The following is a 22,393-nucleotide window of genomic DNA, read 5'->3' as shown; positions in this document are numbered from 1 at the left end:
TTGTTTTCACCTTGGAAATGAACATGCGAAGATAAACATGAGGATGAGATTCAGGGCATGGGGACAGCTTTCAGGATTTGTTTCTACAGCTTTGCAAATTAATTTTCCTCTCCACCCAGGATCAGTATGCCTCTCTTTAAAAATCTTTGCCCTACAAAAGGGTTACTCTTTTCCCATAGAGATCCCTACCTGGAAATCGTGGTCCCTCTTGGGCGGTATCAGGCTTGATACCATTCCTGGAAGGTTCTTTGCACTGATTCTATATTCACATTGGAGGGAGCAGAGGGCTCAGCTTGACTCCTATGGGTGAAGGTCCTTAGGAAGTAGCCCACCAAAGGAGGTGGTTATAGAACCCAGTCTTTCCTGCCGCAGTGGCTCCCACTCCCTGGGTGGCTGGCTTTTCTTTGGCTTCTTCTCTTTCTTTTGCTCCAAATGTTAGATGTTTCCTGTTGCAACCACACTTTCAGTTTTATGACTATTGACTTTCCATTCTTCATAATTTCTTGTTTTAATCTTCAAAGCCACTTGGGTAATTCAGTAAAAGTTTGTTCTTTAGACCTTTAAATGCCCAGGGGAGAATCAGATGAACTTTGATCTGGTTTTCATGGAGTTTTTGTTCTAAGGTCTCTCGTTAGGATGCTTAGTTTTAAATGTCAACTGGCTCCAACTTAGAATCAGCTGGTGTCTTAGTTAGTTTTTCTGTCACTGTGATAAACACCATGACCCAAAGCAATGTGGAGAGGAGTTTATTTGTTTTAAAGGTTACAGTCCGTCATTATGGGAAGCTAATTCAAAACAGAAGAAAAAATCATAGAGGAATGCATACTTATTTTCTTCCAGGCTCATGTCCAGCTACTGTTCTTATACAGTCCAGGCCCATCTGCCTAGAAATGGCACTGTCCGCAGTGGCCTAGATCATCCTACATCAATTAGCAACCAAGAAAATGATCCACAAACATACTCACAGGATAACTTGGTAGAGGCAATTCCAAAGCTGAATTACCCTCTTCCCTGGCATACCAAGTTGTCAACCAAGATTAGCCCTCACCTCTGTGAAGAGTCTCAATTGAGTATAATTGTCTTTATCAGGTTTATGTGTGGGTTTGTCTGTGGACTATTATCTTTATTTTTAATTGATGTGGGTAGATACAGCCGATTGTGGGCAACACCATTCCCTATACAAGGGGTCCTGAACCATGTAGAACAGCGTTAAGCTAGATGCTAGAAGCAGAAAACAAGGCACATTTTATAAGAGAACATGTTTAACTGGGGGCTTGTTTACAGTTTCAGTGGTTGGGTCCATTATCATCATGGCGAGGAGTATGGCAGCGTGTAGGCAGACATTGGAGCAGTAGCTGAGAGCTACATCCTGATCCATAAGCAGAAAGAGAGAAAGGAACACTGAGCCTGGTGTAGACTTTTAAAACCTCAAAGCCAACTCCCAGTGACACACTTCCTCCAACAAGGCTGCATTTCCTAAACCTTCTCAAATCTCAAACAGCGCCACTCTCCGGTGACCAAACATTCAAATATATGAGCCTGTGGGGGTGATTCTTATTCTGAGGTCCTTCCTTGACTTCCCCTCAGTGATGGACTAAAACTTGAAATTGTAAGCCAAATAAACCCTTTCTCCCCAAAGCTGATTTTGGTCAGGGAATTTTATCATGACAACAACAACCCAAAAAAAAGACACTGATAGAATCTATGTTTGAATGATATTTTTTGACAAGAAGCTTGAATTTTAGACACACCTATGTATGCATTTCCTGGCCCAGCCCTTTATGTACAGGATCCTTCTTTTTATTCTCACTGTCACCTAAAAGGCCACTTAACAATGAAGACCAAGTGGAGCTTTCTCATTTCCTGGTGGCAGAGTTTCCTCTCTCCTGGCCACAGAAGTGTTAGAAATGTATATGAATTTATATTCATCTTTTCCTCCTCAATTATATATCGGTTCCTCTTTTATACTCATGTATTTTTATTTTGTTTCAAAAAGAAATTTGTTAAAGCTTAAAAGACATAAAATAGGCTTAAATCAGCCGGGCGGTGGTGGCGCATGCCTTTAATCCCAGCACTCGGGAGGCAGAGGCAGGTGGATCTTTGTGAGTTCGAGGCCAGCCTGGTCTACAGAGGGAGATCCAGGAAAAGGCGCAAAGCTGCACAGAGAAACCCTGTCTCAAAAAAACAAAACAAAACAAAAAAAAACAAAAACAAAAAAAAAACAACCAAAAAAAAAAATAGGCTTAAATCTTTGGTGACTGACATTTTAACATTACGGTGTGGCTTTGTCATCTAGCATGCTAGCCACATTCATAGCTCTCCTGGGATGCATGTGGCCCCTGGGCTGTAGGTTGGCCATGCCCTGTTTAAATCATTAGTGTCATGTAGAACACATACATTATATGCCAACTAGGATAGGAAACCCAGTGCTTAGGAAGTTTGGAGATAACTGATCAAAGAATTTTTCTCCAAGCTCCCATTAGTACAGAGCACCATCCAAAACACCTTACCAAATCTATTGCCTAGTCTTAAACTTTATTTTAAAGAAGTTCATTCCCTTTGGTATTTCCTTATTATTCTTTTTCTCTTCCAGTTGGTTCCACATTTATGAACGATCCTCAACAAAACAGCACTTTCTTTTGAGAACATGCTTGTATTCTCCCATATATCTCCCTTAATTTTAATCAATCTATATGGCTTGATTGATGCCACATATTTTCATTAACATCCGACGTATGATATTTTCACCAGAAAGAGACACAGAGAACTGAGCAATATCTTTGTCATTGAAACAGGCACTTTTCCCCAAGCTACTTTCCTTACCTAGATAATAAAGGGAGCCCAGCTTGCAGGCTTAGTTTAAACTGCGACCATGATAACATAGCCAAGATAATGACCTCCACCTCAAAATGCCCGAGTCCTAACCCTGGCAACCCGTGGATGTATCCATTTCCCTGGCAGAGAAGAAGAAGGTTCCAGATGGAATTAGGTTTCTAAGCAATTGGACTTTAAATGAGGGATTATTCTGGGATATCTAAGCATCTTCAATATAATGACAGAGGTATATGTAAATAGAAGAGTGATACAGAAGAGCCAATATTAATCTGAAAGAGACTGGATTGAAATTCACCAAGACCAAAAGTCCTCATGCCAAAAAAAAACGAAGGTGCCCCTTATGATGATGAAAAAGACAATGGAAAGGACTCTCCCTGGGGGCCTTCTGACATAACACATCTCTGACAACACTGGGTTTTGTCCACTAAAACCCACTTTTGATTTATTGACTTATAAAAAAAACCCCACACATTAGTATTGCTTTGAACCACTTCGTTTGTGGTAAAATGTTACAATAGGAAACCGTGATAGAACGATGTACATACCCCAAACCTAATCCTACACCCTAATCTCTGTCTCAGCTTAGATGGCAAAGAGACTTTGCAGGTGCACTCCAGCCGACTCTCTTGAGATGGGGAATGGCTGCGGGTTACATGGTGTCCTCGCTGTACCAACAAGTTCTTTCTCCAAGGGAGTCAGGAGGTCAGAGTCTGAGCAGATGTGAAAACAGAAGTGGAGTTCACAGGGCATGAGATCAGGAGCCAAGGAATACAGCAGCTTCTAGAATGTGGGAAAGGCAAGAAAACAGATGGAGATGGCCCATTGAGGACTTCTGAGCTCCGGGGCTGTAATACATTTGCATTATTTTAAGTTTATGAGTTCATTATAGAAGGTGCGAGGGTGGGGCTCACAACCTATGCCCCAAGTCGGGTTCAGCTACCTGACCTCAAAAGGCCAATAAAAAGGAAAAAAGAGAAGGGAGGTTTGTTCTGTGTGGCCACATTGGGAAGAGGGACAATAAAATCCCTCAGTGTGTCTTCTGGGGGTTCAGAAGTGAGATGGAGTAGAAGGTAGAGGATGAGTGCATCAAAGCTATCCCAGTCAAGGTGTGGTCCTGCCCAACCTATGGCTGTCTGGATTTCAGTGTCCTCATGTAAGTGTTCAGGCTGTTTGAAATCTCTTTCCAGGAGGCAAGTTATTCCTATGGCTGATGTCTTTTCCTTCTCCAAGCATGGGATTCCTGGGGAACTTCCCATTTATCTGAGGTTCGTTGCTTCAACAGTTTGATAGTCAGATTGAGAGACACAGGTGTCTCTTTTGAATATCTTCATTTCTGCCAGAGAGGTTATAGGTTTACAAGTTTGTGAACATTTCGAGCGATTTGTTTCTGTATCATCAAGGAACAAATTACAACTATGTTTACATATTACTTACTACTACAGAAGTGTACAAGTACTTGCTTTCGTGTGTGCATGCACTTGGATGTGGGGTGTGTGTGTGTGTGTGTGTGTGTGTGTGTGTGTGTGTGTGTGTGTTTCCATTTACTAATCACCCTCAGCCTTCCTGTGATATCTAGCTAGTCAAGCTCTTCCCCCATATGCACTGACAGCCCTCAGAAGTACTCTATGCCCTGGGAAGCCAGCCGACACAAGAGTCAGTCAGCTCCCATGGTTTCACTGGTCGTGATTTTCACATCTGGGCTCTCTCTCGACTACCATGTTTGTCCATTGAGAATTCCATCCTTGCCATTCTCTTTGTCCCGCTTGTCATAGAGTTCTGGAGAGAGTAAAGACTTCGCTATCAGCAGGGTATTTCTTGGCAGAATTTGACTCATTCTTTGGCAGAGAATCATTGTCACCCTTTCCTCCTCGCCTCCCCGGTCAGTCTGGAATGTGTTTGTTGGGCAGACACTTTTGTGCTGTTTGATCTCTTCCTTATATTATCATCTTGAACTTGTCAACAAAAACATTTCACTGAGCATCTCGTGTTCAGTGTTGAGGCTCGTAATTCACACTGCGCGCCTCTCTCTCTTCCTCTTTCTCACGCACATCCACGTTTGTTCTTTAAAGACCGCAGCATAGTTTAAAACTCACTTGTGAGTTTTCCTTCTACCACTTGAGAAGTCTTCACTTAGAACACTAAGAAAAGAAATCGGGATGAAGACGAGTCATTGTGTGGTCAGAAGTTAAAGTGGCATTGAATTTACAGATCCTGATCTTAAATCAACAGAAACAGTAAAAATTTTAACCTTGGCTGACAAGGGTTCTACCCACGATTTTCAACTTTGTAATGATGTGAAGGAAGTATGTATTGAACAGACTTTACCTCTAATTTTGAGTTCCAATGTTTTCTTCTGCACAGTATACATGGTATGCTGGTCTCCCTCAATACTGGGCAGAAAAACAAGTTACAGTCCCCAGCTAGCCATGGGACCTGGAGGATAAGCCACCAAGCTTACTAGTGTACTCTTGTAGCTAGAGTTTTCCTGCCTGGCCCACAGTCAGGACAAATCTCTCTCACCCGCCAGTCCCACAGCCACTCAGACTCAACACAGAGACTTATATTGGTTACAAACTGTATGGCCGTGGCAGGCTTCTTGCTAACTCTTCTTACAGCTTAAATTAATCCATTTCTATAAATCTATACCTTGCCACATGGCTCGTGGCTTACCGGCATCTTCACATGCTGTCTCTCATCGTGGCGGCTGGCAGTGTCTCTGACTCAGCCTTCCACTTCCCAGCTTTATTCTCCTCCTTGTCCCGCCTATACTTCCTGCCTGGCCACTGGTCAATCAGTGATTTATTTATTGACCAATCAGCAACACATTTGCCATACAGAACATCCCACAGCATACTCTGGTGATAAGCTTTGATCCACCAGTAGGTTGGATGTATCAAGTACGTTTTGATTTGCCAGATTTTCAATAACATAATGATTTTAACATAATACCATCACAAATCAAGGGCCATCTGTTACAATAGTTATTTAGTTCTTTATTAAAATGTACATTTAAAGAAAGTCCCAGTTCCCCCCGCCTCTTGTGCATTTGTATGTGCACTTACCCATGTGTACATGTGTGGAAGCTTTCGATCAACCTCTGGTGTCCTCCTGCATCATTCTCCAACCTACTTTTTGACACAAGGTTCCTGCAGGTTCTCATTGTTCCTGAGGCTCACCATTTCAGTTGGACTGGCTGGTCAATGAGTCTCCACAATCCACAAATGTCTCTCTTCTATATCCTATACCCTCAACTGCTGGGGCTACAAACGTTCAAAGCCATGCCCAGCTTTTATGTGGGGCTAGCATACTTGGCATTTACGCAGGTGCTGGGCATCAGAACTCATGCCCTCATGCTTGCCTATGCATCAGGCACTCTGCCCACTGAGCCATCTCACCACTCCCTAAAATGTTTTAAAGATTAGTTACTTATGTGTGTCTGCATGAATTTACATGCAGCATGTATGTACAGTGCCCATAGAGGTCAGAGGGCATCAGATCTCTTAGAATCAGAGTTACTGATGGTTGTAAGTTGCTTGAAATGTTGTGGAATATTTTGGTACACTGTGTGACGATGTGCTGCTGTGATAAAAAGCTGAATGGCCAATAGCTAGGCGGGAGAGGATAGGCAGGATTTCCTGAGAGAGAGAGGAGGAGGAGGAGGAGGAGAAGGCATCCATGTGCACCGAGAGTCACCAGGCAGACTCAGAGGAAGCAGGATGGGCCTTATGGAGGTGAACTAGTGTCACGTGGCAGAACGTAAATTAATATAAACAGGTTAATTTAAGTTATAAGCACTAGTTGGGGACAAGCTTAAGTTAAGGATGAGCTTTCAGAATCAATAATAAGTCTCCGTGTCATTATTTGCAGGCTGGCGGTGCGGACAATGAAGTACTGCTACAAAACCTGGATCATATGCACTCTTACCTGATAAGCCATCTCTCCAGCCCCTAAAATGTTTTCTGTCTAACCTTCTGTACTGCCTCGTGCTTAAATATACTTCAGTCATCAATCTTTTTTTTGTACTGACATTCTCTGTACGGTAAATTACATTTTTAAAATTTCATATTTATACATGGTTTGTGGACTTTGAACACACATTAAACCTTAATGTTTTTCCTTTCTATATATGTTTCTTTAACAAAAGTTACGGAGCCTGTATCCTAACCTGAAAGTCATCCACACTCAACAGCATCCCACCATGAGCCATACTTCTGGTCTCCTGCCATCTAGTTTCTGTTCCAGTCCCATACTTGGCAAAGATTTCCAGTTTTTTACATTATTATTTACAGTTCTCAAAGGAACAGGTCATCTACAATAATACTATACAATGTAAATTATTCTTACCATTATTTACTTATTCACTTGGACCAGACAATGTTCTGGGAGCAGGCAAAAGATGGTACCTGTGTCCTCATGAAGCTTCCCATCCAATAATGCAAAGCCAGAGTCACCTCTTTTGGGAAAATGGCTAAATGCTGAGTACGTGACACTTGGTACAAATCAGATGTTCAGCTAACATCTACCTGATGACAATGATCATAATCATTAGTACTGTAAGAATATTCAAAGACTATAGCTGTAGTACCACAGGATGGAGATAATCGGAACCACAGAGCTCTTCAGAGTGGAAAAAGTTTTCATACTTATGTAGGAGTTCTGCTGCTCTTGTGTGGGAGCTTAACCTTCCATTTCAGGTGGGCATGGATTCAAATCCTGGCTCTGCTCCTAAGTAACAATGTCTTTCAAATGTATTTCAGTTCTGAGCTTTATTTTTCTCACCTATACAATGTGTATGTGCTTCCATTAGGGGGAATTTTTGAAGATTAAATATGCAAATATCTACAGTAGGATCTAGTCAGATATTTGCTTAATAAGTATTCCACATGAATAACATTGTGATCTTGAAACTTTGGTCGGCCAGGAGTCTGGAGCCTCCAGGATGTGAGATGTTGGTGCAAAGAGGCATTAAAGACATAAATAGTTTTATTTGTGTGTAGGGGCAGGGTATTCAGTGAAAGAAATTCTGTAGTAACAAGCATTTTTAACGGATTAATTGTGAAGTGTTGAACAGACAGGAGCAGGAGACGAAAGAGGACAGTGAGACCCTCATCGCAGACATCTAAAGAAGGGTTTGCATTGATGAGCTCAGATCTGTCTGATGGCACTTGGTATGCCAGGTATATGACTGATTTTAATTTAGTTTAATTTCTTCTTCTCTGTGGTTTTCTTGACTCCATACTGTATCAATTCTGTCAAGTGTAGCTCAATAGAAGTGAATTTTACCTGCTTTTTACTCACCTTCTTGGTCCTTGGATTTTTCTCTCTCTCACCACTTCACCCTTGCATTGGTTGCTCAGTTCCTGTGTCTACTGTAATCTACTCTACAGCACACGGACTTTACAAGCAAAGCAGCTCTTGGAGTAGAAACTGGAAACAAAAGATGCATCTGACTGGCTGACGTCAAGAGCCCAAGTGGAGGAAGAGATAACAGGTACTAACTAGGGAACAAGAAAAGAATCAGAGAAGCCACATTTGTTCCTTGCACTATTAGCCATTGAATTTTAGTCCCCATTAGGGACTAAGTTTACAAAGAGTTCCATAAACTGCATCTGAGAGTGTGATAACACAGGCAGGCATTGCTGAGTCAAGTTTATGAGCTAAGGGAGAAGGCACGCATCAGCCAAATCACTGAAAACTGCATCTAGGGTAAGTGCTACAGAGACAGGGAAACGGAGCTATGAAAAGATAACTTACCTGGTCAGGAAGAGCACGAAAGATTTTCTGGAGTAGGGGATAGCTGGACTAGGATCTGAAGGACAGTCACTGACTAGGGCTCAAATGGAGGACGTGCTAGGCATCACCTGCCATTCTTTCCCATCAGGTACTTCTTATAGGACCCAGTAGAAGATCTGGCAGAAGCCAGGATTGGAAGTATCTAGAGCCCTAAGGTGCTCCAACTCTGAACTATTTTTGGCTGTCTTTGCTACTTTCCCCCTGAATGTCTACTTTCCTGGAATAGATCAGGACTGGTCACAAGCTGTGGCTCTTCCAAATCTTGGTGAATTAAGGTAGACACCAAACAAGGACCAATGATAAGGATCCCAGCTGGATGTTTCTAGGTTCTGCTATTGGCCTGCCTGCATACGATCGACCCCTAACTTTGCATTTCCCGAGACAGATTGCCCCCATTTTGCATTTAATCTTTTATTTTTTCCCTACTATTTTATACTCTTCCCATGTGTTCCTACTTGGAGACTTAGGTTAGGTCTGTACTTCCTAACTACCTCATTAGTTGTCAGCAGAGCCCACATTGTCTGGACTGTGTAGTCTAATGAATGACCAGTAAGCGCAGACGGAGTCTATTTGAAACACACAGTCATTGAAATGTATACTGCCTGATATGCTCTCTGGCAGTGAGGCAAAAACATCTAGCTGCCACTAAATGAAAACAGTGTTTTCTTCCTCAGGAACAGACACTCCTTGTCTTCACTCATCAATGCTTGCTTCTGCAGCTGTCCGGGAACATTCCCCAGCTTCCTGCTGAATGGGGGGTGGGGGGGGACATCTTTGGGTTTCAGTTTTCCTCTGGATTTTATCCCTTCTCTGCTCTTGAATCTCCACCAGGTTCTGGGGGAATCAGAGTCTCCCTACCACTATCCTTTTCCTTCCTAAGTTCTGTCTGTGAATGTTGTCTCTACTCTACAGAGGGGTCCAAGCCATCTTCTCATACACAACACTCTCTTATTCTAATCGGCTCGTATCATCCACACACCACTGTGGGAATGGGGAGAGGGGTTGTTTCTGACACAGAGAAAAGAGAGGTGGCCACCCTGAGACTTTCCAGCGGGTGACTAGCAAGGCTGGGGCTAGATTAAAATGCTGATCTTTACACTTGTGACTTTGCTCTTTTTATCAAGTAATTCTTGGTTTGTTTCAGTGTTTTGCTTTACCATAGGGTTCTCTAGCAAGAAAAACATTCTGGATATGTGCTACCTTCCTATCTAAAAAAAATTCTTCACCTTCTGTGAAATGGGAATTGATGGGCAACCCCTACATTTGCCTTCATCCTTTGGAGTCCCTATCTGCTCAGCCAAAAGGAGTCCCAGGAAGGAGGCAAAGAGTGAGAAGATAAGGAAATCAGAGGAGCTCCTTTGTCACTACTGCCAGCTATAAATCTGGGAACAGGAAGCAGCAGTTGCTAGCCTTAAACACTCAGACTTAAGCTAGAAGAGAAGGCTTTGCCAACTACAAGCGTGGCCCACATGGGGAAAGGCTTTGCTGTTTCTCATGAGCCCAAGGCCTTGGTGCTTGTCATGGCTGGCTCCATGTCAACAATACATGTTTACTCAGGACTTGACTCATTTAGGGATTCCTCTACTCCTTATAGTGTCTCTCATACAGCTCTCTCCAAACTCCAATAGTCACCCTTCCTCCTACTCTGGCCATGGGATGCTTGAATTTTTCTCACCTTTCCCTCTTGAGGGTCCTCTTCTCTTGCCTTTTAGAACCAGCATTTGCACAGCAGTTTGCAAAGGAAACTTCTGAAGGAGTTCTCTCCAACACAAGGCAGCTCTCACTGCACTCTGGCCCTCCTCAGATTTGCCCATGGGCATATTTCAGGTCTCATGACATCTGCTTGCCTTGCCGTGGGACAGCTCCGGAGAACTGAGCAGGTGCCACTGAATCCCATCTCCCTATTTACAATCACCACCAAACTGTCCCATTGAGCTTCCTCAGAGATTCCCACCTACTTCAAGGAGGAAACACCTTCCCCTAACATCCATAGTCCAGTATATGTGTCCATGGCATGATCCTCATTTCCAGGTAATAGATAATAAGTGAATCAGTAAAAGAAGACTCACCACCTGGGGCCGGAGGGGAGGGGGCTGTCTTTGGAAAGGCTGTTGACTGAAATTGCATGCAAACCTTTTAACTGTGATATATACATTTCTGCTTATGAAAAATAATAGTACTGAGGTAAAAGGGCTTATTAACTATAATCAGCTTAAGTGCAGGGAGATACAGGATCCCTTTCTGTAAGGAAGGTCTCCATGGTACAATTCCCAGGGCCCATCCCATTACTGCATTAAAGACTCCTGAAAGCCCCTAAAGGAATGTCCCAGCTGCCACACAGTGCTCCCAGAAATCTGTGAACTATTCCTAGGCACAGTCATTTAGCCTCTTCATACCAACACCATCCAACTCCACACCTTCTCACAGCAACACAGCAACTGAACCACTTGGAGACTGTGAACATATATCCAAGCAAAGCTTTCAGCCTAGAAACCCATTAAGAGATAATAACCCACCTCAGTCATTCTGGCCCCGATAACTGAACTGCTATAGCTATTCTCCGCAAAGCAGACTTAACTTCTTGAAACATTTTCAAATCCTCTATTTCCTTGGATCCACCATGCAAATCTAGACCACTGGCAGAGCAGCCACTGCTATCCTGTTTTCAGAGAGGAGGAAACGGAGATCATGATTTCAGAGCTGACTATTGGCAAGACTTAGATTAGGAATTAGGCCTTCCTATGTCCTCTGCTGGCCCATTACCTTCTTTTCTCTGTGTGAGCTTTTATCTCATGGTGCTTGTGTGCACAACACATGTTTTCTTACTAAAAGTGCTCCTAACAGTATTTTTAAAGTGCTCTTGGAGCCAGGGAGGGAGCTCAGCAGGGAAAGATGCTTGCCACCATGGCTGGTGAGCTGAGTTCAATTACCCAGATCCAGGTGATGGAATGAGAGAAAAGATCTCACAAGTTGTCCTCTGACCTCCACATGTACACCGTGGCATGTGAGTACCTACAGACACATGCATGCATGCATATACACAAAATCAAACAAACAAATACTTTTTCTTGTTACTGATGTAGAAAATTCTAAATCAATGCGTACCCCAAACCTTGTAATCTTTATAACATTTATTTTGAAGGCATTTTGTCTTTGCGGGTGTGAAGATGTTATAGTTAGGGTTTGAATGCGCCCCACAGTACCCTAATGGATAAATAAGGTAGTACTATTTTGGTTATGAATCCTGTGTTCTGCTGCACTCTGACTTCCTGCATCAATCATGACCCTCTGCAAATCCACAGTCCTACTGAACCCGAAACTTCCCAGAAGCAACTATTGGTCTGCTGAGGCTTAAGTGTCTCCACATCACTGTCCAAGAGAGGGTTCTAATGACAACCCTCACAAGGACTGGCTTCCACCAAGTCAAGTGCCCTAAGTGGATAACTAGGCTCCCTAAGCCGGGTCCATGCTTTGCTCTTTGAAACGCTCCTGTACACAGCTCTGTATCATATGTCCTGGCACTAGATGTCTAGTGAATAAGGAAGCTTGTCACCACTGAGGGCATTCCTCTTGAGTGAAGGGTAATCATTGAGGATTGATAGTTGAGACAACACAATCTCTTTCCCTCTCACAGTAGAGTGTGAAGTGTGCACATGGAGTGTGAAGATTTATGCAGGAACTGTAAAAAAAAAAAAAAAGAAAAAAAAAAAAACAGGCATTCTCATTTATACCCTTTGGTTTTTATTTCAGGGTTGAATGTTTGGAACTAGGCTCCACACATTCCCCAATTTCCCCAACCCATCAGTAATCACAAGAATTGAGAGAACTCCTGACTCTCCTCTGTTTACCTCAGCATGAACGAGGAAGACCTGTTCTTCAACATTCTCAAACCATAGACAACGTATCCTCAGTGTCTGAAGCCTTGAAATACAGACAAATAAGGTTCAGTCTCTGTCCCTGAAGAATGTTTTTAAAGGTGGAACTTTGAACAAAAAAGCATAACAACAAGAAAAGAAATTGTGAATTTGGAAATTCATTACATTTTTTCCCCTCTTCCCCACCTCAGTGCCTTGATTTACTCACTTTAGGAAAGACGAGTGGATGCTAAACGTAAGAAGGCACTTGTGAACTGGGTTTCTCGGGGAAAGCTGGCATGGGAGCTGGAGCATGTATTGAGAAACAACAAGTACAGCTGAACAGAGCCCCAAGGGCACAGACTTCTGAGGTTCCCTGGGAAACTGTCTGAAGGCCAACTCTCTCCACAGCTTCCTGTAGTAAAATCCACTCTGAAAAACATGACTTTTGTGACTGGAACTTTTGCGAGTACAGAGAAGAGGCCAACATTTCCTGTGGAGACTGGGGTAGTACAGGACCAAAGCTGGAACAGGGGTGGTGACGACTCACAAGTCAAGGATGTGGTCCTCCCAGCCCAGTGTGACTCCAGTCCACAGAAACACCCTGGGCAGGGATGTGTGGTCTGGATTTACACCAAGCATTGAACTGGAAGTTCGCGAAAGGTTCTTAAGTTCACAAGGGACACACGACCTTGTCACCCATGCTCCTCTTTTAAAAGTAAGAAGTCCAAAGTGTGTTACTACATGTTAGGAAACAACATTATAGGGTTGAACAGAGAAACTAAAGCAATTAAAGAGGATCAGAATTCAAAGGGGCTTCACAGTGGCAAGCCAATTTAAGTAGACTTGAGTAGTCCTAGAAGAGGTGTGGTATCAACAGATGGGCAGGGAGAGAGAGGGAGAAAGGAAGGAGGCTGTTCTAGGTGGAATGGATAGCTTATGCCAGGGTCTCTCCATCTCAGCCATCAGCATTAGCTGATCAGTAATTAGCACGAGTCGTTCATTGTGTAGCATCCCTGCCCTCTACAAGCTAAAGATCAGTAGCAACATCCCACTCCAGTCACAGCAAAGATAACTCCAAACTCTGCCAAATGCCACCTGAAAGGCAATGTGAATGGCATGTTTGAAGGACATCATCCCTAGAAGCTGATGCTGGGGTCACTGATAAAAGATCATGTTGGCAAGAACGTTGTGTCGATAGGAAGCTAAGCGGTGGTTGTGGTATTGACCCCCTACTGTATGGCCTGGCTATTCAGGTGGGAATTCTAAGCAGACATGGCATTGCCCAGTGTAACTTTGGAAGAAATAAGTAGGAGTGTGGGGGTAGTGACTTAGAGATACCCACGAAGCCTCGGGTCACAGAACTCAGCCATTGTCTTACAGGAGAATCAATACATCCATTCTTCCTTGTCACTCTGGTCTGCGGATAGTCCATGACTCTTACCCTAAGAACTTCCTCTTAGGCTGGGCTGACATGCCTGGCCTTGACCCTGGGTAGTGGCTTGTTCCTCTGAAGGCTGGGAGCACCTGTGGCCTTACCCCCTTATTTTAGCAACAATTCTCGAAGCAGCCAGAAGCATACACCCAGAAGCCCTTTGGACTGTTTGTTGTGTTGTTGCTAACGGAGCCTGCAGTCTAAAAGGGGTTTCCAGGGCGTGTTGATTAGTTCTCTGCTATCCAGGGAGCCAGGGACACGGTGTGCACAGGGGCTGTTCGGCTTAGGAGACTGGTTGGAACTGGTAGTTATTTAAAGACGCTGGGCTAGTGTCAATGTGACTTCGACTTTTTTTTTTTTTTAAAGATACTTTAGGGGGCCAAGAGTAATGGCTAGCTGATTCTTCCACTTAGCTGCTAATTTGGGATTTGAGCTGCAATTACAAACAGCTGTTGTAACATCTCCAGATTCCTAGGCAAAAAAAAAAAGCGATTTGTGAAATCTTCAAAGGGCCTCCTCAAGAGTATGATAATTGAATTTCCTTATTTGTCAAAAAGGTGGTTTTCAGGATGAGTTTGGGGAATGAGACACTATAATAGGTTGTAGGGTCAAGATCTGTCACATTTGGGCAAAATAAATGTCCTGTAATTGTTAAGACTATACATACCCATTCAGAAAGAGGCAGGCCTCCCACAGGCTTGAACAAAGCATGACACATTAAGTTGAGGGGCAGGACCAAGCTCTTCTCCCTGTATCAAGGAGGAGGAGTGGGTGGGGAGGAATGGGGGTAGATGGGAAGTGGGGGAAGGCAACGGGAGGAGAGGAGGTAGGGTAAACTGTGGTTGGTATGTAAAATAAATGAAGAAAAGTGTTAATTAAATTTTAAAAAGAAGAATATATGCATCCAATAAATATGTGTTGAATACCTATTGGGGTCCCAGCTACGACGAGAGCTTACTAAAAGTCCATGCTAATAAAAGTTTATAAAAATAATCCAATATAATTTGCCAATAAATCTATATAACTTACATATTAAGTTATCTAACTTCTCATGGGCACATCCTCACTCAAGCATGGCTAGCCTAGATCTAAAACATAGGAAGAACACTTTTCCTTGCTCGAAAGCAATTAAACCAGAGGCAAAACACAACACACACACACACACACACACACACACACACACACACACACACACACCTCAAACAATAACCACCTATCATACAGGTCATAGTGACATAATAATTATACTTTATCTGTTTTGTAAGCATGGGAAATAAATCAGAATAGAAATACTTATAATATCTGATGGAATCAAGTAAAGCTTCTCAGAATATGATTGAGTCACTAAACCCTGATTTTATATACCACCGTTTGCTAGTCCAGTGCCTCTTACATGGTGGACAATCCAATATCTGTTAAATCAAGACCCAGAATTTTTCCAACAAGATCTGAGTGCAGTTGAACCCCTGAGATATGGGTACAATCTGTGATCACTGCAGTAATCCTTTAGAGCAATATGTTTGTCATTTCAACATTATTATAAAGCAGAGGGCCATTTTCTTTGGTTGTCTTGTCTTTCAGAAGCAAAGTAGGAAAAAAAATAACCATGAAACTTCTATAAAACTTGAAACAGGAGTCACAGATCTAAGCACTGTTCCCCTTGGCTGGGAGTCCACAGAGCTCTCAGGATTCTTTTTAACAAATCTTTGCTCAATGGGTAAGACATTTCACATCCTACTTCACAATGTGTGGGAAGATCTGGTGCAGCGAGAGCATGTCAACCTGAGACTTAGGAAGGTATGGGCAGTGATTTAACGTTGGGTAGAGTTGTTCGTTGCTTGTGTCTTGGTTAGGAAGGTATAGGCACTGATTTCTTTTAACATTGGGTAGAGTTGCTCTTTGCTTGTGTCTTGGTTAGGAAGGTATAGGCACGGATTTCTTTTAACACTGGGTAGAGTTGGTCTTTGCTTGTGTCTTGGCTAGAAAGGTATAGGCACTGATTTCTTTTAACACTGAGTAGAGTTGCTCTTTACTTGTGTCTTGGTTAGGAAGGTATGGGCACTGATTTCTTTTAACATTGGGTAGAGTTGCTCTTTGCTTGTGTTTTGGTTCCGTTTTTCCCTCCATCTCACAATGAGGATCAGATGAACTCAGGGTGGTCACCACTTCTTGAAAGACCAGATACTTAGCAGATACCACTCAAGGAGGGAACTGAGCCCCGTGGGCAGTGTGCTGTTTGAGAACAGCGGTACGAGCTGGACTTCACCCTCAGTGAGCTTTGAAACTATTACATTTATGGATTAATTAATTAATTTACTTACTATTCTATGTGGACTCATCCAATGGCATCACACATGGAGGTCAGAGAAAAATGTGTGGAAGTCGGTTCTCTCCTATTGTGTGGGTCCTTGGGAATGAAGTCAGGTTCTTTGACCTGAAGGCAAACGTCTCTACCTAGAGTCATATTGCTAGGTCATTCTTAGAAACTAGGAAAAACACATAGACATCATATCTGGCAGAGTTGAATACACTTGATAATTCTGAAAGGTCCTTTAAAATCCTGAATAAGAATGACAAGAGTTTTATCTTTTCTTGTTCCTAATCATCTCCCCTTCTAGACTGTAACATTCTGTGAGGTCTTGTGTTTCATCTGGTCATCGCTGGACCCTAAACTCCCTCATAAAGAGACCACATGTCTCCACAGTACACAAGAGAGCGCTTGCCTCTACCTCGAGGGCTCATGCTTCTCTGTTCTCCTTCATGTGCCTACACTGCTTCTTTCTTGGGTTCTCACTGCTGACTGGAGGTTCTGCCCATCAGAAATATTCCTGAATAAGAAAATGCCAGCTGTCCTTTGGGGAAAGTCTAACCAAAGCCAGCATGAGTTGATATTGTCTGGATATCAAAACCGGGACCTGTGACTGGAGGAGCCTGGGTAGAAGTGGGAAGAGAAGCTTGCTGGAAAGACTGTTTATGAACAGAGAGGTAAAACAGAAGTGGTAGCAAGGTGGGGAGTGAAGTAGGCAGGAAGAAAGAAAACAACAAGATGGCGCGTGGTAATTGTCAGTTCAGCACTGAGTCTATTGGTGAAATTATTCAGGCCACTCCACATAGTTAAAAGGGAGGTTTATTTTGTGGGGTAACTTACAAGTGAAGGGATAGTACAGGGTCTGGGAAAGGTATAGCGCAGTCCGGCAGTGTTCGCTCGGTCTACCTCCAGCGTCCAGGGTCTAGGAACCAAGAGAGACAGCACATCTGGATCTCCGGTCTTCAGGGTCCTCTCTCGGCCCTGCCTTGTAGGCGTGACAGTTACCGAAGCCTCAATGGGGGTTGGAACTTCCAGATCAAAGCTGGAATGGCTACCCACTTCACCAGTGGGTCAGATTACAAACACTTTCTCAGTTCTCTTCTGCTGCAGAGCCAACCACCACAAGACCAGTGACTTAGCAATAGTCATTACCAGTTGTTCAGTTTCTGTAAATCAGAAGTCCAGGCCCAAGGGCTGGGAGGATAACATCATCATTGCAAGCACAAAGATGGGAGTTTGGTCCACGGAATTCATGGGGAAAAATACAGGTATGGTGGCACACACTTTTTTAATTAAAAATTTTTATACGATATATTTTATCCTATTTTCCCTACCCAACATCTCCTTCTTTCATTCCTCTTTCTCCCTCCCCTTCTCTCTCTCAAAAAAATGGAACAAATTAAGAAATAAAAAAAAATCCCACAAACATGAAAATCAAAACAGACAAAAAAAAAAGGCAAAACAAAAAGTTCACAAAAATAGCATTGTGTTCATTTTGTATTGGCCAATTATGCCTGAGCATGGGGCCTGCACTGGAGTGTGGTTGATATACCCAGTAATACTGCACTGGAGAACACTGATTTTCCCTTTGCCAGCCACCAGGCATCAGCTACAGATAGCTTCTTGGTTAGGACTGGGACCTCATGTCCACTTCCCCCTCTCAGATTATAATATACATCTGTAACTGCATTGCTAGGGAAGCATAGACAGGCAGATCCATGGGATTCTCTGGTCACTCAGCTTAGCTTACTTGACTAGTTCCAGACCAGTCCTGAAAGAGAAAATGAAGTCATGAAGCCCTACCCCTTCCTGAAAAGCTTTTGCCAGTTAATAGTTGCAAGGGTGGGGGAGTGATTTTCTTTAGTGGTATTAACACTGGTAAGTTGCCCTTGCTCCAGGAAATATACCCCACACACCCACTCACACCCATTCAAGCAACCCTAATTAAACTCAGTGACATGCACACAAGCATAGCACCATGAGGTTCCTCGGTGCTAGATTCTCTCAGCTCCTAAAGACTGTTCTTATTCTTGAAGCTACTCTCAAGACCTTGCTTCTTCAAAGCTAGTTAATAATAACAGTGGAAGCAACACAGTCAATCACGATTTAATTCCCTATTTCCATCATACTACAGTTTTTAAAGACTCTTCTGTCGGGTAAGCTTTATGTGCTGAGGATGGCAGAGTTGGAGAGGTGGACCTACCCAAGCTCCTTGGAGCCCAGAAGATCATGAGTGAGCTAGTGAGCTGGCTTCCTCCATGGTTCCTGCCTCCAGATTCCCTCCCTGATTTTCCTTACTGCTGGACTGGGACCGCAAAGTGTCGGCTGAAATCAACTCTTCCCTTGCCCAAGTTGCTTTTGGTCAAAGTGGTTTACCACAGCAACAGAATGAAACCAGACAAGTTCCCAAACTTTCTCCAGTCCACTTCACATCACACTAAGCATTAAAAATGCTGTCATGTCTTTCATATCCAGGGCCATTAAATGAACCCACTCACAATAGCGGTCCATTGACTAGAGTTCTGCCATTCTTGAACAGGCTTCAGGCCCTCAGCAGCACATCCACACACCACTAGCCCATTTCACACTCGAATAAATACACCAGTTTGGAAGCTCTTCTTGACTTCATTCAGACTACTTAATCAGCAACTGAGTACGGGAAGGTGTTTAGCCATTAACTATTTACTGTTCATTTTATACCCATCACTGAGCCTGAGTGTTTAGAAGGCAGAAGTGAGAAAAACATCATTATCACTGAAAAGAAAAAATTCCCAGTTCAGATCCCTAGGGCTCTCTGGCTATCCAGTCTAGCATATGTGGCTAGTTCAAGGTCAGGTAATTTTCTACCATTAGAATAGATAATCACTGCCTACCACATATGCCCAACTTGGGAAAAATCTAACTGATTTATAATGTTTATTTGACATACTAGATGAAGAAATTGTAAGACTGCTAGGTACAGATAAGGGAAAATTGGAATTAAAATTTTTTACCAAGTGGAAATAGGGACAGGAGTATAAGCATTCAGGCCACACACCCGCCAGCCAGCTTTATTTTGCTAAGTGCAATGCATGTGATTCAAATCCCACTGTAGGCTCTACTTTCAATTGCCCCGTATCACTCATATGCCTATATTGTGTTTTCCTTATCCTCCCCAGCAATTACCATTGTGTTTAGTAATCAACAGCACTGATTTACGCAAGCTCCTTTCAAGTCAATCACTCTAGCACTTAAAAACAATAGCTCTGAATGGAGTTATTTCCTGGGAGAATGTTAAATGTTTCCGAGTTCAGATAGCCAGGGAAAAGGCGGCTCCCTGCGTGTAAGGAAAGGGAATGAAATGCTTTCTGGCAGCTGGACCAAGATAAAGTGTTCAGACAAGTCCTGTAGTGGGCTGGGAATGAATGGGAGTAACTTGTTGTTTCCTGCCTAAAACTGTACGGCTGGATCCATTCAGCTTCCTTATACCGTAAGCTGTTAATTACAGATGTAAAGCCTGATAGGGCCCCTCGAGGGATCAGAGATAACCTTTAGCCATTCTGTCTGCAAACAATAGCAGGGCTGCGAAGGAAAGGTAGCTGGTGTGAACGACTTCAAGGGGGCTTTGCTGTGTCTGGTTTCTTGTTAAAATTTCACACTGCTCTGGCTAGCTGCTCCGTGGTCTAGGTCCTAATCTCAGGTCTTTAATTTGCAAGGTCATACTCTAAAGTGTCATGGCTCAGACTACAGGCTGAACCTGAAGCCTGAGAAATGAGGAGTTAGACATGATGGAGACCGTGTATAATTTCATAGGGTAATTTAAAGGGAAGTTGAAACCTTCCCTGGCTTAGGGGATGCCATGTATCTGGCATTTTAGCTCTCTGATGTACATGTAACGAAGGCAATTTTTAAGTAAGCACAAGTGACTACTGAAGATTCTCCTGAATATGAGCAAGCTGGCATGACACTTCTTGCCTGTGCTTCTAGAATAAGGACCCTACAAGGTAGTTCTTGGATCCATCACCTAAGGAAAATACTCAAGCGAGAAGCAAATTGATCATTGGAAATATAGATGCTGATTTAAACAGAATTGAGCAAAAAATGAGTTGAAGAAAATGACAGGGGACCACAAGAATCCTTGCAAGATCTTTCCACCTTTTGTCACCCCAGACTTACTTCCTAGATCGCATCCTCAGCCCATCCTCATCCACAGGTGCCCATCAGGGAATGTCAATAGGTGTTTGATCGTGTCCACTTACAGACTTTTTAACAGGACTGTAGCTTTTCAACAGGAATAATGAGTAAGTTAATAAAAATATTTATCCTGTAAAGAAAGTCCAGTTCACCTTCCAATCCAGCTGACCTGGTGTGGTTGAAATTTTCCTCTATTGATAATCTTGTTAAATATTGATTTTTTTTCCTCCCTAAGGGAATAATCCTTGAAAATAAAAAAGGACAATCAGAAAAGAAAGTCAATTGTTCTAGTTAGCTTTGTGTCAACTTGACACGAACTAGAGTCATCTAGAAAGAGAGAACCTCAGTTGAGAACATGCTTTCATCTGACTGGCCTGTGGGTCATTTTCTTGATCAATGATTGATGTGGGAGGGCCCAGCCTTCTGTGGGTAGTGCCACCTCTGGGAAGGTAGTCCTGGGCTGTATAAAAAAGCAGACTGAGCAATCCATGAAGAGCAAGTCAGAGAGCAGCATTTCTCCATGGCCTCTGCTTCAGTTCCTTCCTTGAGTTCTTGCTCTGACATTTCTCAACGATAGACTGTGATTTGGCAAATCTAATCCTAATCAATCCTCTCCTCTCTGAATTGCCTTTTTTTTTTTTTTTTTGTTTTGTTTTGTTTTTTGAGACAGGGTTTCTCTGTGTAGTTTTGGTGCCTGTTCTGGATCTCGCTCTGTAGATCAGGCTGGCCTTGAACTCACAGAGATCTGCCTTGCTCTGCCTCCCGAGTGCTGGGATTAAAAGCGAGTGTCAAAGCTTCAGAGTTGCTTCTAATTACAATATTTAGTTACAGCAACAGAAAGCAAAGCTAGAACACCAATATTGCAAGAGGAGTATAAGGGAAGATGACTCTGAGCTGCCTTTTGGAGCCAACACCTCTGGACTTCATTTAGACTCGTGAAGTTACCTTTTATCCAAACAGGAGCAATTTAGCAAGCTTATCCCATCTTTTATCTATTCCAGAGAAGCACCTGTCTATGAATAGAGCTAAATCGTATGTAACTAGATTTTCTTGAAGAAATATAGTAATCTGTTTAAAACCTCTGTCTCTTCTCCCCTGTATAATCTGTGATAGAAATTCTCATGAGAATTTCTAGGTCTCTACTGGACAACAATTCAATATATTACCCTACTTTGAAAACAAGCTGACCACCTCTTCTTTCCTAAGCATGGAAGGCTGCAGGGTACAGCTGCCTTAATAATTACACTGGTAACCCTCAGCATGATCTCTGTGGTACAGATTAAGTCAATTGGGGCCCATTCTGGCTGATGGTCATATTCAAGGTCATCTAGCTAGGACTTTCATCTAATACTGTGGACATTGTTACAGTCAATATTGTGGTCCTCCAGCATTTATGTGTTGAAATCCCAACTCCCAAGATGACTGAGCTTCCGGAAGTTGTCAAGGGATCTATGCTCACAAAGAAACTTGGAGAGGTTTGTTTATCCCTTCCCCAGGAGAACACAGCTAAAAGGGGTGTCTCCCCAGTCTCTTGGTACCTTGATCTTGGATTTTCCAGCTTCAGTCACTATGCACAATAAAGTCAGTTGCCTATAACTTATTCAGTTTAAGGTGTTTTGTTGTAGGGCCACATTCAGACTAATACAGGCCCCCAAAGCTAGAGCTTCTTCTATTATCTAAAAATGAAATGCCTGTCATTTTATCCCCCATCTCTCTGGGATTGCAAGCAATTAATAAAATGGGTACATTTCCCATTTGTTATGTATGCTAAGCAGAGTAGATCTTGGTCCCTTTGATTTAAAATTAAAAATAGACTGGAGCTATTCTGCTCTTCTTCATTTAGCTAAAGGGGAAAAAAAAGAAAGAAAGAAAACATGGATTTGTCTTAACAGCTGCAGGAACTTTTGACCCATGTAATACACAAGGTTGAGCGCAGATATTAATGTGCTCAGAGCATGAGGCTTTGAAGAATTAGTGCAGAGTGAATCCCCAGAA

At 42.8% G+C, this 22,393-nt stretch overlaps 1 long non-coding RNA gene across 1 annotated transcript; it reads right to left on the bottom strand.

Annotated features, from left to right (window-relative positions):
• Positions 1-7,912: 7,912 nt before the first annotated feature.
• LOC128122420 (uncharacterized) lies at positions 7,913-14,185 on the bottom strand. Its single transcript, XR_008222433.1, has 3 exons — positions 12,477-14,185; positions 11,145-12,307; positions 7,913-8,333 (listed from the first exon to the last, which is right to left on the bottom strand). It is a non-coding gene; the product is annotated as an uncharacterized LOC128122420 (long non-coding RNA).
• Between the last annotated feature and the right edge of the window lie 8,208 nt (positions 14,186-22,393).

The sequence above is a fragment of the Peromyscus californicus genome, unplaced genomic scaffold, assembly GCF_007827085.1.
Source record: "Peromyscus californicus insignis strain IS unplaced genomic scaffold, ASM782708v3 Scaffold_3__1_contigs__length_106647218, whole genome shotgun sequence".
NCBI classification, from domain to species: domain Eukaryota; kingdom Metazoa; phylum Chordata; class Mammalia; order Rodentia; family Cricetidae; genus Peromyscus; species Peromyscus californicus.
The sequence above is the reverse complement of the archived record's forward strand: the minus strand, read 5'-3'. Positions and strand labels throughout refer to the sequence as shown.